The sequence below is a fragment of the Pseudorca crassidens genome, chromosome 8 (assembly GCF_039906515.1).
Source record: "Pseudorca crassidens isolate mPseCra1 chromosome 8, mPseCra1.hap1, whole genome shotgun sequence".
NCBI classification, from domain to species: Eukaryota; Metazoa; Chordata; class Mammalia; order Artiodactyla; family Delphinidae; genus Pseudorca; species Pseudorca crassidens.
The window spans coordinates 74,367,885-74,385,734 of NC_090303.1; the positions used below are offsets into that span (position 1 = coordinate 74,367,885).

Genomic DNA, 17,850 nt, shown 5'->3' on the forward strand with positions numbered 1-17,850 from the left:
TATATGGGCCTTGATGGATGGGTAAGATATTGGTGCTTGGAGTCTTAGGGTGGACAGTAGTGATGGAAGGATTCCAGGTAACAAAAACAAAGCCAGGACATATGAAAGTCAAAACATACTGAGTAGTATAAAGTAGAATGCAGAGAGCCAAGTAATAGAATATAAATTTGGAAAGAGAGGTCAGAGTAAATACTGTTCTTCTTTTCAGCTTGCAATATGTACATTAAAAGTGTTTGGTACAGGGACTTTCCTGGCGGTCCAGTGGTTAAGACTCCATGCTTCCAGTGCAGGGGGCAAGAGTTAGATCAATGGCCAGGGAACTAAGATCCCACATGTTTCATGGCACAGCCAGAAAAAAAAGTGTGGGTACGAACTCCTGAGACTGGATTTGATTTTAAGAACTTCTTCCATACACTTTTTATTACAAAGAGTACTCATTCGATGCTTGTGATAGTGAGCTATGCCATATAATTGTACATTAAATGCTCCAAATGTTTTATTAATTGTGCACTTAAAATGATCATAGCTAAATTAAAACCTCATTTATATTCTTCAAATGAGAACTACATTGGCTGAGTAGCATCTGTGATCTTTTTCTCTTTGAATGTAATGAATATAGAAGAACTTTAGAATCTAAAAATGTGACAAAGTGAGAGAGTGGCATGGACATATATATACTACCAAACATAAAATAGATAGCTAGTGGGAAGCAGCCGCATAGCACAGGGAGATCAGCTTGGTGCTTTGTGACCACCTAGAGGGGTGGGATAGGGAGGGCGGGAGGGAGGGAGACGCAAGAGGGAAGAGGTATGGGAACATATGTATATGTATAACTGATTCACTTTGTTATAAAGCAGAAACTAACACACCATTGTAAAGCAATTATACTCCAATAAAGATGTTAAATAAATAAATAAATAAAATAAAAAATAAATAAATTAAAAAAATAAAAATGAACCTTAGAGGTGTGAGTCTCTTCTAACCAACCCTTCTCCTGAGATGCTGAATGAGCACCAGTATTAAACAACTTAAGTTTAACTTCCTCTCTGTGCCCCTTCTTTCAATAGAATTATTAATTAGTATTGAGATAACCCAATGCAAGTTCAGCTTTTAACGCCAAATGTGATATAGAAGATTACACATACCCAATTGCTTGTTTTATCTGGGAAATGAAAACGCACAGGTTGTGACTCATCCAAAGTGACCCAGCAAGTTACCCTAGCAAATTTTCAGAGTTAAAGATGAAACAGATAATATTCAGTACAAGAGAGAAAATTTAATATATTTACCAAAAAATTTTTTTTCTTTTTACTTCTCTTGTCAAAGATCATTTACTAAATTAAGACCTCGACTTATTTAAAATAATTAAGATAAATATGTTTGAGACTGTTTTCCTCACTTACTTTTCTTTGTCCACACTGACCTCTTTGTTAATCCTCAAAGATGCCAAGATGTGGGGCATGGTATCTATTTCATATATACATATATATTTTGTATACATATGAAAAAAATTATATGATAAATCCCACAGGTTTAACATCTCAATTCTGGAGTCCCAGAAGAGAGAGCAGAGAAAATGAATAGGAGGAGAAAAAAAATCAGGTAAAAAATTATCAAACTTTCAAGAACAAGAATGAAGCTAGAAGATAATGGACACTTGTCTTTCAACCTAGACTTCTATATCCAGACAAGCTATCAATCAAGCAATAGGGTAAAATAAAAACATATCTAGACTTGCAAGGTCTCAAAAAATTCTCGTCACATGCATCCTCTTTCTTCCCCTTTAATTTTTTTTAATTGAGGTAAAATTGGTATTAACATAAGTTTCAAGAGCACAACATTATAACTCAACATCTATATACACTACAAAGTGATCACCACCAAAGGTCTAGTTACCATACATCACCATATAATTGACTTGCTTCACCCATTTCACCCACCCCTCAACCCTCTGTCCCTCTGGTAACCACCAATCTGGGGTTACCAATCACATGTCACCATACCACATGCACCAATCACATGCACCCTTTTTCAGGAGGGTACAGGAGGAAGTGTTGCACCAAAAATGAAAGAGTAAACCAAGAAAGAGGAAAACAGAGGACCTAGGAAACAGGTGAGAGGTAATGGAAATGCCAGTCATCCCACTGCTGCCCTCTTGGCTCATGCCTAGGATGTGCCCTTGCTTCATCCCTTAGTCCTGACACAAAGAACTGCCTCTTAATTCTTACCTTTGTCTTTCCCCTTTCAACTTTAATTCAGATACTCTGGCTACATTACCATGGCCATCACAGGTAAATAAGTAAATCTTTTATTTGAGCTATCTGACCTGCAGCACCTTATGCTGTGCCCAATTCCTCATGAGGACTTCTGTTTAAGTTACTTCACCCCAGTGACCAAGTCCCAGACAAGCCCCATGGGACTTGAATCATATAACCATGAAAGACTTTTCAGCAAATTGTGTATTAGCACCTTTTCAGAAGGATTGTGCTGTCCTTCAAAAGCCAAGCCCTCGCTACATGTTTTTGAATGTTGCCAAAATTAGGGATTCTTCCTAGGTCAGGTTTCATTTCACTTCTTTTCATTATAATGAGAAAGTAATTTCAGGACCGCAAGAGACAAACACAGATTGATGGAGTCTTACCTGCCTGAGCAGTACAGGAACCCTAGCAGTCATGGCTCACTTAGCCTTCAGGTGGCAAGAGGGCTTCTCCCCACCCCACAGCCAGGGGTCATGGGCATGATCACAAGTACATCAAAGGGACAGGTGTACTCTGAGTCCTGGGTGACATCCAGGCACAACTCTCCTTCCCCAGGCCCACAAGACTGTACCCTCTAGTCACACACTTTACCTCATTTGTGATAAGTTTAATGGACACATCCAATTCCCAACATTTTTGCCTCCTCAGCACTAAGTAGTGGATACCTTGCGAGTATCTGATAGAAAACAGCTAGCAAGCATGTTATCTGGACAAAAATTGTCCAAGAATTTGCACATATTGTATGACTCCCCCTTCGTGCAGTACGTATACTAACTACGTCCTTTGGGGAGGAGACACCCATCTCAGTGTGACTTCCTTAAGAATAATCAACATTGGCACCATTTGCTAATCCCATTTGTTTCCCAAGAGAAGGGAAAGATTATTAATTAACAAATCCTATTCGTTTCCCAAGAGAAGGGAAAGGCATGGGTCAAGGGTCATGAGACCCATAAAGCAGGTTGCATATGAAGGCTCTGCCCCCAGAGCACAGTCTCCAATGCCTGCCATGCCTGCACAGTAGCATGCAGAGGACATAGTCCAATTTCCAGAATTGCTTATGCAGTTTTAAAACTTTGTAAATACAGAGATACCAAGGATTTTAGGCAAATGGATTAAAAGGGTGTTATTTCTGGTGTCTTGCCTAACCAAGCAAATGCAAAGCCAGGTTATGTTTTATTTGCAGCAAGGCAGCCCCTTCTGAATGTACAGCAGTCTAAGAGATGTAAAACCTCCTACCTCCCCCTGGCCCCACTGACAGCTTTTCTCATTTTCTTTGCATTACTGCTTTCTGATCCATAAAGGAGAAGATAGAAAAAAATCACATAAATTAATATATCATGCGGTTATGCTGTCAACAAAAAAGATGAGTTGTAATACAGTGTGAGATATGCTAAATTAGGAGTATGAAGTGCCCCTGGAAAACAGATGAAGCAACCTGTCAGCCTGTCCAGGGTGTGGGACAAGGTGGAGTGGGAGAGGGCCAGTCAAGGAAGCCTTCCAACATTAGGTTTGGACCTTGAAGGATGAGTCAAAGTTTGCCGTGCAAATAAAAGAAGGAAGGTCATTCCCACCAGAGGAATAAATAATGCCAATACCACTGCCTTTGCTGACAAGGCTGTTGACACTGCCTCCTTTGCCAGTCTCTTCTTGCAATAGAAGATACCCATGTTCTCCTTTGCTGGCTTTGGAGAAAGACAAAAAAAGCAGGGGGGGAAGAAAAGTACTCACCAGGGCACACACCTTTCTAGATCAATTCTCATTTCCCATAACTGACAACAAAGTCAATACCTCTTCGTTTTCATCCTTGGAGTTAAACTCCACCCTCTTCCCAGGGCAGGAGTGGTCTAAGAAGAGCAACCCAAATGCTTATTCCAGAGTTTTGGATAGCCCCTTCCTCTCATTCCCGTTCTTGAGCTGCTCATGATGGGATCCTCATTGAGCCAATAGCATCAGGACCTCTGTTCCACAGCTGTTCTTCCAACAAGAACTTACATGCCACACACTTCACCCCAAGAATGGCTCCACTTGCCAGCAGGAAGAAAACCTCTTTTCCTGCCACAATCTGCCTTGGTCCTCCCTCCCTGTCTCCAAGGCACCTGAGATCTTCATGCCTGGCTCTCTTTGGTCCAGACAGTTCTAGAGCACTAGATTGTATTAAAATGTTCACATACAAATAATAATGATGATGATTTCTTTTAAAAGCAAAAGAACGAAATGCTGAATTTTCTTGAAATTCCTCTTAGTTATCCTGACAATTTCTCCTATTTAGACACAGTAAGATCATCATTCTGCACCAGTGATCACTATCGAGAAGTCAGGAAAAAAACAAACTCTCAAAATCAAAACAACTTCAAACGATAAGTTTCAGGTATTAAATGTAGTGCTTTTTACAAGGAGTTCTGTTGCAAAATACACTTTGGTTGCAGCTTTAAAAAGATTCAGTCTGGGAAGCAGAACCACTATGAGTGATACGGAAGAAGGAATTTATAATAGGAATTAGTACTTACACGATTGTGGGAAGAGCTGGGAAGATAAAGATCCAAAAAATGTAGTTGAAGGAGCAGAAAAAATGTCACGAACGTGTCAGAGCTTGCAGGGAGCCAGTACATCCTACTCTTGGGACGAGACCACGAAGGCTATGGAAGGTTGCTGGCCCTTCATAGCTGCCACCTCTCTGAGTTGTCAGCCAAGCGTCCGGTGGAGGCCTGAGGTCACTTTTGATGGGCAAGGCCAGCATCAGGAAGGCGGGAAGAGCAAGAACAAACTGGCACCCAGCAGCACCCCTGGGTCTGACGATAACCTTCAGAATATAATGACCGCTGCTTCTCTTCCACGTCCCAGAACTCACACAGTTTTTATCTTTAGGCCAACTCCAATCTGGAATTACATGGAGAAGGAGAGTCTGAGAAACGTAGTTACCAGAATAACCAAGTAGACAATAGAACAATCTGGCACATTGGTATTTTGACTTAACTACCAGACCTCCAACAACTCATTGTGCAGGGACATACAAACACTCAAACTCAACAAGTCCAAAATGAAAGTGTCATCGTGTCCCAGATTTTCATTAAATAACAAAAAATAAACAAATAAAAAGCAACCTTTCTGAATATCGCTCAATTTCTATTATTTCTACGTGGTCCTGTGTGTCCCACACCCAAGGCATCTATCAAACCTTCCTCTCTGTCCTGCACCCAAGAGTCTCTGCCTTACATCAAACTTACATCATTGCTCCCCTGCATTAAAGAAATAGTTTTCCCTCTTGCCACCCTGCCTTCAACTCACCCTGCTCCAAACCCTAAATTAAGCCAGAGTGGCCTGTCTAAAATGTAAAATTCTAATTATTTTACTTAAAATATTTTAGTGGCTCCTTATCACCTACCATACAGATTTTCTTTCTTGGTGTGGTATATAAGACGCCTCATATTCTGATCCTCACCTATTTATTTAGCCTCGTTTCCTGCCCTTGTCCCAAACACACTGTGCTCCCAACTATTCTGAACTACTTGCAGAATGCTGAATATATAATTATTTTAAGCCTGTGTGCCTGCTCTCTCTGCTAAGGATTCACTTCCTCACCTCCATCACCCTGTAAATACAGTCACCTGGCAAACTCCTGCTCATCCTTTCACATGTGGCTCAAATGGGGCCTCCCTTGCAGCGTCTTCCATGTTTCCTCACCTCCCCCTGATCTCCACAGTTAGTCCATAACACTCTCCTAACAGTATTTAGCACTTGCCACATTGTATCAGGTCTGCTAATTTACATGCCGGTTTTCTGTGCTAGACTATGAGCCCCTCAGTGTTAAGGACCGCATCTCATTCATCTTTGTAGCCCCAGACACTAACACTTCCCTGGCACATGGCAGGGGCTCAATAAACATTTGGTTAGAAATTTAGTTGATGGATTACAAAACCTGACATGTTTAAATATTTTATTCCATATTTATAACTTCTTGCATACAAATTATGATTCCCATAAAATACAGGTTTATATTTATAAAGAACTAATTAATTTGGAAGTAATCCAGTATATGTGGATGGCCAAATATTGAAATTCAGTCTAAATCTTGAAACAGCCCTAAATCATATGACCTCACTGACCAGATTAATAAGATCTCAATTTCTAAATCTCAATTTCACTGGTGCTGTTTAAACAGCCTCTTGACCTGCCATCGGAATATAGAACAACAAAGGAAACATCTGGTTTTTCTTAACTTTGGGGTGACAAATCCATTTGTTAACAGTAGCAATGGGAGAGCCAACAGTACTTGATAACAGCTCTAACATGGGGAGCTTGGGCCAAAACAGATGGCCCAGACACTTCAGGGAAAGCTTTAAAAGATGTCTTTTCTAATTCAGGTTACACACTCCTTGAAAGTTCCTTCAACACAAGCAGAATGTTTGCAGATGATTTTATTACTTCTGACTGTTCTGTCTAGAGGTTAGCTTGCAATTGCCTTTTGGGGGCAGTTTGGTTGGATTTTGTTTTTCAAAGTAAGTAAAGGCATGAATGTTTATAATAGACCAAAAAACTGCAAGGTTGAAGCAGTTTGCATCACCACTGACTTTCTGAACATGACCTCTGACTGGTCACCATTTGTCTGTGCTCTCATTTTTTTAATTCTTTGTTGGCAAACCAAGGTTAATCCAGAGTTAGTGCCTTTCCTTCCACGTACATACACTAATAGTAATTATGCTTAGACTCTGAGGTTGTTAAACAAAAGGTAAAAATCTGGCCAGTGCAAAAGTGTTGGAACCATCTTTGTTATAAATCAGAATACATTAGTTATGTGTAATAGTTACAGTGACTCTAATTAAACCTTTCAAACATTCTATCATTTTTCAATGTCACTAAAACCTAGATATTCCTGCTTAAACTGTTAAATATTGTAGCCTTTTCTAAATCACCAAAGTTACTTTTGGATTCACTAAATATATTATCCTTGAGTCATTAAATCAGTCAGTCATTGGAATAGAAAAAAGAATTTTATCATATTTGAACAAGGCAGTAGTTAATAAGAACCACACACTGGAGTACTTTCTTTCTAATATAATGTCCCCTTATATATAATACAATTAGTAAATTGTTTGCTATATTTGCTCCAAACTTACTGGTTTCAGTAAAATTTTAGTTGATACTTAATTTTTTTAAGTCATTTTCATCAGACTTTGGAACTGTTTTTATAGCTGAAGGAACTGATCCACAAGGGTTAAGCGCCAAAGCCCTCATCAAGTTAATGGTAAAGCCTAGAATTGCAGTAATTACACAAACACACATACACATTTGTAAAGGGCTATTCATAAAGAAAAGTTGATCAATGAAGGAAACACTTTTTTTAGTGCATTATTTCACAAGATGGGTTAATCCATTTGTATTAGTGCCAAACCATTTAGATTAACAGATGAAATGGATAAGATAGTTGGGAAATAATGCTGTACTACGCTGTATAAAAATGAAAGATTTTTTTCCTGTTTTCTTTCCCAAAATGCTTTTACCAATTTACCACAAGGTAAAAAACAGAAAAGAAGAGGAGAGGAGAGGAGAAGAAAGGTGAGGAGAGAAAAAGAGAAAGAAAAAAAAAATTAATACAGTTTCAGGGAGGAAAGTATTGATAGAAAGAATTATGAGGGCAGACTTCTGGGACTTTCTGCAAGTTTTGGTCTTTATTTCTCATCTTCTGAAAAGACAAGAGACTCTCCAAAGACCCTCTCTTAGGACTCCTGGCTCTCTGTCATCTGGTGCTTCCCTTTCTCTCTCACATTCCCCAGGTCCCCAAAGGAGAGCTCAGGAGTTGTGAAAACAGAGACATTGGAGAGAGGGTATTCCTGTTCCTTCTCACAGTGGGAGGTCTTGGCCCTATGCACCCATAGTCCACCACGTAGGCCATCCAGACTGCCTAGGACCCATGATCCAACCTGTGTAGTGTTTTATAGACCAACAATGCAGGTGGTGTCAGCACCTTTATTCTGCATGGCAACATCCAGTCCCCAAGGGTCAAGAAGAGGGGTGGCCGTGTCTTAGGTTGTGGCTGACTTTGTGGATGGAAAAGAAGGGAAAATTAAAGGAAGCCTTAAGTTATCCTGCCCCACGTTAAGAACTGCATCATTCACCATAGGACCATGGACAGTTTATAATGGCTGCAAGGGGAAGTGCAGAGTTCTAGAAAGAGACAGACTTAGGCCTGTTGTGTGACCCTGGATAAGTTACATGATCTCTCTGAGCTTCATTTCCCTGGACATAAACTGGGAAGGATAACACCCATGCTGGAGTTTTTTGTTATGAGGACCTAAGTAGAACTCAAAGACATGACTGATACATAGAAGACATTTAATAAATGAGAGCGAAGTATGTTATACCTTTGCCTGATTTGGGGAAAGAGGCAATAAGCCAGATGTGAAAATGAACCAAATCACTAACAAAATTGCAGCACCCTGTTGGAGATGGTAATTTATTTTCAATTTCTCTGCCTCCAGTCTCCTAGACCTTCCGATTAAAATCGTGATACTTGTAACTTCAAGAGCCTAGCTGTCTTGTACTTGTCCTCAATATTGAATATGCTTACTTATATTTTTAGATAACTTAACATTGCATGTTTTATTTTTAGAGAGCCCAGCCACAAACAAATGACCAATATAAATCAACATAAAAGCAGTTCATACTGAAAGTGCCCTCTTCTAACCCTTTGTAGCTGGTATATCCATTCTTTAAGGCAAGGTTTCCCAAAATACGTTACCTATTGAACTAATTTTATAGAAAATTGCTACTGAAGATGTTAAGAGGAAAAAAAGCATGTTTTGGGGGTTTTTTTGTTCTGTTGTTGTTTTTCCATGTGAATTTCCAGAATCTTCAATATTCTAACTTGCATGATGTATCTCTAAAAAGGTAAGAGGAGTCCTATATCCCCAAACTGTATTTGCCAACAGAGGTGACCTGAGGAACTATCACCTGAACTCTTCCTGTCATTTTGGAGACACATTTTCCATAAGCACAGTAATAGGGGCATTGGGGCCGGGGAAGGGAGGAGAGCAAAGAGAATCCAAGAATAAATAAGAGAGGGGACACAAATCCTAATGCCTAAGAAAGTGACCTCAAGATCAGAGGTAGGCTGGATGCATTACAAGAGAAGATGGGAGAACAATGGCAAACCACTGGGAAGACAACAGCAAACTGCAGAACATATCCTCTGTCTACACAACTCAAACTTTTAAAAAGCATTCTATGGGCCTGTGCATGTCTGTGGGCCCTGCCTTCCACAGGTTGCCAGCAAGAAGCCGCTGTTCTAAGAAGGTTGCTTTCATTTTTGTTTCAAAAACAGTGCCATGTGAATGAACTTAAAGAGTGCCATCAAAGATCCGAATTGGTGTCTGTTGAAGGGAGAGCAGAAAGGATGTGGCATGTTTAGAGCAGATTTAGAGCAGCTGTTCCTCTCCCTCTTGACCATGGCTACCATTAGGCCTACCTCAGGGTTAAGAGATGGGATCCTCTTTATAGTTTAGCACTATGTGTTATTCACAAATACATGGAAAATAATAACTCATGCCTTTGAGCACTTATATTTTACCAGACACTATTTCATGCGCTTCACTTATAGCTTCTCATTTCATCCTCACAATAACACTATTATTTTCCCCATTTGGCAGATATGGCACAGAGACTTTAAGCCACTGACCTACAGTTACATAGCTAGCAAGCAGCAGAACTGGGATTGAAATCCAGGCTGTCTCGTTCTAAAACCCACACTCTTAACTACTGTGCTAGACTTAGTCTTGGAGATGTCTTGCTTCCTATTTGAGAGGTACATCAGCTTTGAAGGCTGCTGGCCCCAGGTGACAGAAACCCTGCCTAACAGTGTCTGGAATGAGTATTTTTTCCACAAAACAAGAAATCTGGAAGCAGGTGTCTACTGGCATTGGTGCTACAGCTCAGCAGTGTCAGAGCCAACTTCTCTCCTCATGGTCACAAGCTAGCTAGCTCTCTGCCGGATATTATACATAAAATCAAGAAAGCAAGAAGTGGGAAGGAGTGGCACAAGTTTATTACATCCCTTTAATCAGAAAACAGACTTCAGCTTAATCTCACTGCCAGAGTGCCATTACATGGCCATGTTTGACTGCAAAGGAGTCTGGGAAAGCAAGTATTTCTCCTTTCCAGCCCTAAGAGTGGAGGGAAGCAAGGGAATATCTAGTTAGGAACAGGTGCTGGCCTAGCTAGCCAAGAGCGTCAGCCACAAGGGTTTGGTTTCTTTCAGAAAATACCAACAGAACTTCATCATACAGCATGTCACCCATGCCATGGACCCAAGGAAAGTTAAACAGCAACAATTAGAGTTTGCCACAAAACCGAAATGGAATTGTAGAATTCCTATTGCTTTTTTAAAGTATCTGCTTCTATCCAAAACCAAACATGTGAAATTATACTTCTAACCCTTTTCCTGAAAGGGAAACCTATCTAGTAGTGTGTAAAAACTATTTGATTTTCACACACTCAGATACTTTTTAGTTACGTTATTCTTAGTTACGTTATTTTTATTAAATGTTTTCTCCTTATTTATGGTTAATAAATCAAAAAGACAATTTTTAATCCAGTTTCAAAACTGAATTGAAATTTGTCAGTAACTAGAAAGTAGGAAACTTCAGGGCTGAAAATACAGAATAGGTTATGTGGATTTATAAGCTATTTTATTTTCCAGTTTGCATTGGCTTTGCTGGGTCTACCACTTTAATTGTAATTTTTTTCTTTTATATTTTTATCTTAGCACACAAACTCAGAAAACCTGTTACAGCAACTACATAATGCAATCTAAAAATCCAGTTAACATATTGCTATGGAAACCAGGAAACAGAAAAAATAGAAACAACACTCTAATTCATTTGGACAGCTATGGCTAGGTGTGTGTGTGTGTGTGTGTGTGTGCGTGTGTTTGTGTGTGTGTGTGTGTGTGTCTAAATTCATTAGTTTATTCACCTTTTATTTAAAGTTGGTCCTGAACCCAAATATATAACGGATCTGTCCATAAAATAGGACCAGTGCCCTTCAACCAGTAAATTTGCATTTTAATGTGAAGTAGTCCTTGTTAAATTGTGTCAGGTGATATGAGGAAGTCTTCAGTAGGACTGGGTTGTTTATGCAAACTTGCTAGCCTGTAGCCTCTTGGCACAGTGTGAAGAACACCTGGCTGGGATTTGATAGCTGGGTTCTAATCACTCCTCTTTTACTAACCAGTTGTGTGACCCTCTTAGGAACTCTTAGGCACTCAGTTTCCTCATCTAGAAATGGATCCATGCAGGGCTCTAGTATTATGTAACGAGAACTTTCTTTTTCCACAAAACTGGGGACTTATGAGGTAATCACTTTTGAGGGTTGATAGTGCTCTGTGTAGTTCATGGCAGATAAGAAGCTCTCAGGAAAACGGTAACTATCCTAACTATACTTTCTGTTTTTCATTCTGTGGTCATTCCCGAATCCACATAGTAAATGTTGTTTCGCCCCTTGACTCTCACTAACAGCCGCCATTATCTGACCAGCCCTTGAGAGAGTAGGAAAGGAGCGCTGCTAAGTCCTCACAGGAGAGGCTGTTCCTCTGAGCTTGTTACCTGCGTTTTATTTCCTCTTGAAGGTTAATGCCAATTTTTATATTCAGACACGTGAGATATTAAAAGCTACCCTAACGCACATTAATCCACCAAACCCCCAACATTTTTTAATATCATAAGATTTCAACATTCAAGAATTAAACTTTTGCGCAGCTGTGCTTCCTCACTGCTGTTTGTTATTTAATCAGCCTGTTTCCTGCTATGAACGGGGGAGGGGGGGAGAAAGTTAAAACAGCAAGTTTCCTCAGGGTTAAACTCCTGTGTTGTTTCTCCTTCCAGAAATCTCAGTTATTACAGTCGGGGATAATCGCTGCATAATTAAATCATTGGGACAATTCGTCCATCCACTCCTACCTCCATCCCTGACAATGAATTCCTTGTTTGTGTGGTGGCCAAATCTCCGCGTCCCCGCGTCAGCGCCCGGCTGCTAACCGAGACGAGACGCGGGAGAGGGTCCTCACAGCAGAGCCTCGCGCTTTTCGCGCCGGCAGCGCGCCGGGGGGGGGGGGGGGGCGCCGTGTGCGCGCCTAGTACTCTCGGTGCGCCAGGGCCGCTGGCTGCACGGGCACCAGGAGGGGGAGACTCGGTCCCGCTTATCTCCCGCTGTGCTAAGTTCAAACTGCCCAAGCTGGTGGGGAGGAGAGTGCGCGCGGCCAGGGCGAGAAAACTTCTACTCCACCTAGAAAGTTTCACCTTGTGGGCGGGGGAGGGGCGGAGGAAACGAGACCCCCGCGGGGCCCGGCGCGGCGCGCGGGCGGCAGGAAGGGCGGGGGCCGATTTCCCCCTCAGGGTGTTGTTGCCAGTCCCCACCTCAGCGGTCCTTGGACCCGTGGACGAGGTGGACGGACAGCGCACGAGACAGACGGACACGTGCAGGGGCGGGCGGACGAGAGCACGAGTCGGGTCTCCTGGCCGTTCCTCCCGGCTGGACGCGCCCGGGCCGCCGCGGGCCGCGCGCGCCGATGCCCGGCTGAGTCACGGCCCGGGCAGCGCGCGGGTGGGAAGGGGCGGAGGGAACGCGGGTGGGAAGGGGCGGAGGGAGCACGGCCGGCGGGAGGACGAGGCGTTCGGCTGGGCCCGGCCACAGGTGACCCGGAGGCTCTCGCCGCCCCCGGCGCCCACAGCGCTTTGTGACCAGATGCGAAGCCCAGCGGAGGGCGCGAGCCAGATGCGGGGCGACAGCTGACTTGCTGAGAAGAGGCAGGGAGGCGCGGAGCGCGCGGGTGGTCCTTACGCGGTTGATCCCTACGCGGTTGATCCCTGCCTGGTTGACGTCTCCTCCGCCGGCTCCTGGGCGCCGCAAGGTAAAAACTACAGCCCCTTTCGTATCCTGCACCCCGTCTTTCGCCCCTGCCCTTCTGCTCTTTGTTCCCCTAAGAGACCTGACTGCTGTTCCAGAGGGCAAGACCCGGGAGGTGGGCGAGAGTTTAGGGGCTTCAGAAACTAAAGAGCTGTGGCCCCAGGGGCGAGGTCGAAACTAGAATGGGGCTTTTCGTTTTAGGGGGTTGCTTCTGACAGCCACCTGTGTGACTCAGGAGAGGGGCGCAGGGGTGGGCGATGGTGTATGACTGTTATGGCCCAGCAAGTTTCAAGGCTGTGATCTGACTCAAAAGTGATCCGGTCACCCTGACGGAGGGTGATGTGGCCAGCAAGCTTCGAGCCAGCAGTTTCCTTGTTCCCATCCTTGCTTTATATCTGTATTACGTGGGGCCCCTTCCAAGGGGCAGGTGTTTCTGTGAGGGTCTGAATTCTTAATTTCTGGCAAATACACAGGGCTTGTTGTGACCTATCGTTTTCAATCTTACCTTATCTCTCTGCTGGGGCTCTGTGGAGGACATCTGTCTTATTAGGTGAAATAGATTAGAACCAGAGGTCGGGCAATCTGGCTACGACTGTTACTGACCCAATAATTAAAGCACGAACGAAAGAATTTTCACAGACTATCTACAATGCAGAATTTACTCCAAAGTACTCTCATTTCATACTTTTTATGTTTTAAAAGAGCCATTTACTAATTTGGCAGTTGGAGAGAGTTCCTGTGGCTCATGCATGAATAGTTCTGCCCAGTGTGTTTTACCTTATCACAGTTTTATGTGTAAAGGAGTCCTGGGGCAGAATGAAATATTGTCAACTCTCTTAGGCAAAATAATCAGGATACTTTAATTGCCAAGTTAAGACGGTCGGTGAATATGAGAGGATTGTAAAAACTGACGTTGGAGAGAGTATAGACTATCTGGACCCTCTCCTGAATTTTAAGAACACTGTTCACATTTTGTAGAGTTGGGTGGAGGTTTATTTTGTCATTTCCATCAGGCAGACACATGCACATTGCCATGCAAATGGATTCAGAAAAACATTTTCCTTTACAGCTAAACTATTATAGCTGACTAATGAATTTTTTCTGCATGAAGATGATCTGAAAATGATGTACATCACGTTTCTCTGTGCCTCTAGGACATAAATTGTGCTTTTATGTAAACTGTAAGTGGTGCTTGGATTATTTACAGGTACATAGTTTTTCTTTCTAGCTCCAAGCTTATTGGGCTTTGTTTTAACATGTAAACTTCCATAATGGAACAGAAAGTGAGGTGCTTTGGTTCCAATTGTAGACTGCAAGTCTGTGGTGTATTCAGTGTTCATTCTTTTTGAGTTGCTGAATAATACAAGTAAAATTTACATCACTCATAAGAAATTTTTGTAGTACCAAAAATGTGGCTGATTGCCTATAAAATTTACTGGTGTTTTAAAAATTCTGTTCAGGTTTCAAACTTAACAGTGCATAAACCTATAGTTATTAACCTAAATATATTTTGATTTTAACATAATGGAATTTATGGCATTTAGAAGATGATCTGCTGACTACTGGTTTTTCAAAGATTGCTTTACTCTTAATACATCACAGTAGAGGTTTACATTAGATGTACTTTCCATGACTTCAGAATTAGTGGTTGAGGTTTATCTGAATGATAAAGATGTATAAGATTAACCATAGCCAGTTAGTATGAAAGTTTGTAACTAATATTTTCATGACTTTTAAACCTATGATAAAAGAAAAATGACACTTTTCTAAGCAGCAGAAAAACCCTTATCTTATAAATCCCTTTTAAGACTATGACCCACTATAATCTTGAAATTCTTTAAAATTTGTTCCAAGGAGAATTAGACTAAGAAATACATTTCAAAAATCAATTTCCTTAGCTGTTGGTTAAAAAAGAAAATAAATAGTCCAAAATAGCATTAGTCTGATTTTCCTTTTGCACGTCTATATGATAGCCTCAAATAAACTTTTTCTCAAATGTGGTCATCTCAAAACAAAGTGAATAATTCAAAAGGGCTAACATTCTCTCAGGACACACACCTTTCTCTAAGTGGCTGCACTAGTGCCTATAGTGACACACCCATGTTGAGTAACAGTTCCCTACAAATTCAGAGCACCTCCCATCTCTCTGCCCCCTTCCCCCTCATCTCTTCCCATTGGTTTGGTCAGAGCTGCTTCCAAGCTTTCTGTGCCCCCATTTCTTCCCTCTAATTTCATGTTTTCTTCACTGTCATTAGTCTCACCAGAATCATCTACGCTTTCCTTTCCCATCATCCCCAATATTTTTCTTGAGCTGCTATGTTTGTTCATGGGATACTGAATTTCCTAATTGTGCTACCTTAAGGGGAGAAAATATGCAGAAACTCAAGTGCCAGGGAGTTTACCTCACTGGTGTATGTTGAAACTGGTGTCTTTGACTCTGAGCCCTCAGGGCAGAGTTTCTTCATGGGCTTTGCTCAGTGCAAAACAAATAGTCACCTCTTAGTAATAAATGATAGATATACTAACTAATGTCAATTCAGGATCACTTTGATTCCCTGTTCTTAACAGAGTTGCTGCCAGGCCCACATTTGCTTCAGCAAAAATAGCTAAGAACTGTAGGTTAAACATCATATGTGTCTGGTACTAGAGGAACATTTTTAGAAAGGAAGAAGCGAAATATCTGCCTTTGAAGAATTAGATATTCAGATAAATAAATCTCGTGCAAAATGGAATCAAGGTCCGTAATTGTTACAAAAGAGTGACAGCCTTGGACACCATCCCACTTGCTATTAAATAATAGAAATTTTTTTTAAATCAAAAGATTGGAACTTAACTCTTAAAATTTTGAAGCTGCTTCTGAGTATATCATCTTTCTGATACTGCAACAACCTTACAGAATAGGCAAGGCTGGTTTCACTATCTTAACCTCCCCATGTTATAGACAGGGAACCTGTGCATGAGCCTAGCCCCCATGCTGTCTCAACAGCACCACAGCCTCTGCCCAGCCATCAAGGAAGTTTAACTCTTTGAAGCATTTTGCACTGAGGCGTACATTGGGATCCTTAGGTTAGTGATAAATGATGACTGTAACATTTCTAGTCTCCGGAGTTTTTCTCACCTTCTGTTTCTCCAGTTCTCTTTTTCTCCCTTTCTCTTTTTGTAGTAAAGCATACCAAGAAAAAGCTCCATTCATATGTGTGGGGCATTCTCCTATTATCAGATTAAGAGCTGTGAGTAATTTTGTAATCTACCCTTCTATCAGAAAGTGCATTCTCAGATATCTCTTCAGCTGTGTTTAACAGTTTAGTATATTCCCCTTGGGATTTGTTTCAATAAAAACATCCAGTAAAATCTGACTACTTTGCTTTTCAAGGGACAAAATGAAGAATGTGTTTTTATAAGCTGTAAAATATAATTGAGAGAAAAATCACTCGTGTGGCATTTGTAACAGGAGGTGTGAGTACAGTGAAATTAAAAAAAAAAAATGAACTGGCTAATTGCATACCCAAGTATACATGTTTCTCCTGTGATTGTATAAATTTGTGCAAGTATACAGGTTACTCCTGTTGTTTTAAATTTCTATGATAAATTATGTAGCTATAGGGCAAATAGAAATTATATAAAAGTTTATGAGCCATATAGATTATATAATGGTCCATAGGATTTGAAATGTATTTATTCTAATATAACAAAGGATTATTAGGAAATCTGGCCCAAGCAATTATGAAAAATGGTCAGAGAATCACACGTTCTAGTGAAAGCCAGGTTCCTGTACTCTAAGAATGTGACTAAGGATTTAGGCATTCAGGGTAATTTGTTATGCACCTACTAGGCGTGATTCTAGACTCTGGCAATGCAGCAGAGAATAAAACAGACAAAAGTCTCTGGCCTTATGATGCTCTGTTCTATAATGAGGAAGGCAAACAGTAAATAAAAGCACGTAAATAAGATGTATGTGAAGTAATGAGAGCTATCAGGAAGCATAAAGTGGAAAGAGGAGTACGGACTGTCAAGACTGAGAGGGAATAATGGGCTGGTGACTGAAAAATTCAGTAGTGGGGTCAGAGAAGGCCTTAATTCAAAGGTGGCCTTTGAGCTAGAACCTGAAGGAGATGAAAGAATAAGGCAGAGCTTCTCCTTCGCATTCCTTGGGAGTGTCATTCTCATATTTTATCTCTGGAATTGTGCAATGCATAGCCTGCACAACTGTACGTGGAGTCCCTGATCTTTTATGGGAAGTACCTGGACAGTGCCTGCCATACTTCATTACAGTCTCTAAGGTGAAGATGAAGGCGAGGCCCACATCCCTTGGTTTGAGGGCAATGAAAGAAAAGAACCATGGAATTTTCTTGCATTTACCTGGTCCCATCCCCACACCCCATCCTTGATCAGGGAAATTGCTCCATTCAGACAATTTTCCTTCTTATTTTCTACACAATGACCCTGACCCAGTGGAATTTGTTGAGACTAATACCCATGGCTTTGTCACAGATCGCTTTCATAGTATAAATCTGGAGACGGCAAAGGAGACAATTGCTGATGGTTTACAGCTTCTGTCTGCTGTGTACTTCTTTGCCTTCTCTCTCTCTCCTTCCTTTTCCCTTTCCAGTGTTAAACCACTGTGTTGGATTTTCTTCTTCTTTTCTTTCTTCCCCCTATGCCTTGTCTATATCCTGTATGAAGATTTGCAAACAGG

General features: G+C 41.3%; 1 protein-coding gene and 1 long non-coding RNA gene across 5 annotated transcripts in view; one reads left to right on the forward strand and one right to left on the reverse strand.

The window, feature by feature from the left end:
• Window positions 1–12,796, reverse strand: part of LOC137229220 (uncharacterized) — a 379,962-nt gene extending 367,166 nt beyond the window's left edge. Inside the window, exons 1-2 of one of the 2 annotated variants that reach the window (XR_010945594.1) lie at window positions 12,665–12,796; window positions 4,766–5,135 (exon numbers count right to left, since the gene is read on the reverse strand). This is a non-coding gene — a long non-coding RNA (uncharacterized lncRNA). Of the gene's footprint in view, window positions 1–4,765; window positions 5,136–12,208; window positions 12,330–12,664 lie in introns of those variants that run through there. The other variant, XR_010945595.1, reaches the window with a different exon arrangement.
• An 89-nt stretch (window positions 12,797–12,885) lies between these two features.
• Window positions 12,886–17,850, forward strand: part of MET (MET proto-oncogene, receptor tyrosine kinase) — a 128,025-nt gene continuing 123,060 nt past the window's right edge. For all 3 annotated transcript variants that reach the window (XM_067746801.1, XM_067746802.1, XM_067746803.1), the window contains exon 1: window positions 12,886–13,158. The gene's annotated coding sequence lies outside the window, so the exon portion shown is untranslated. The remainder of the gene's footprint in view (window positions 13,159–17,850) is intronic.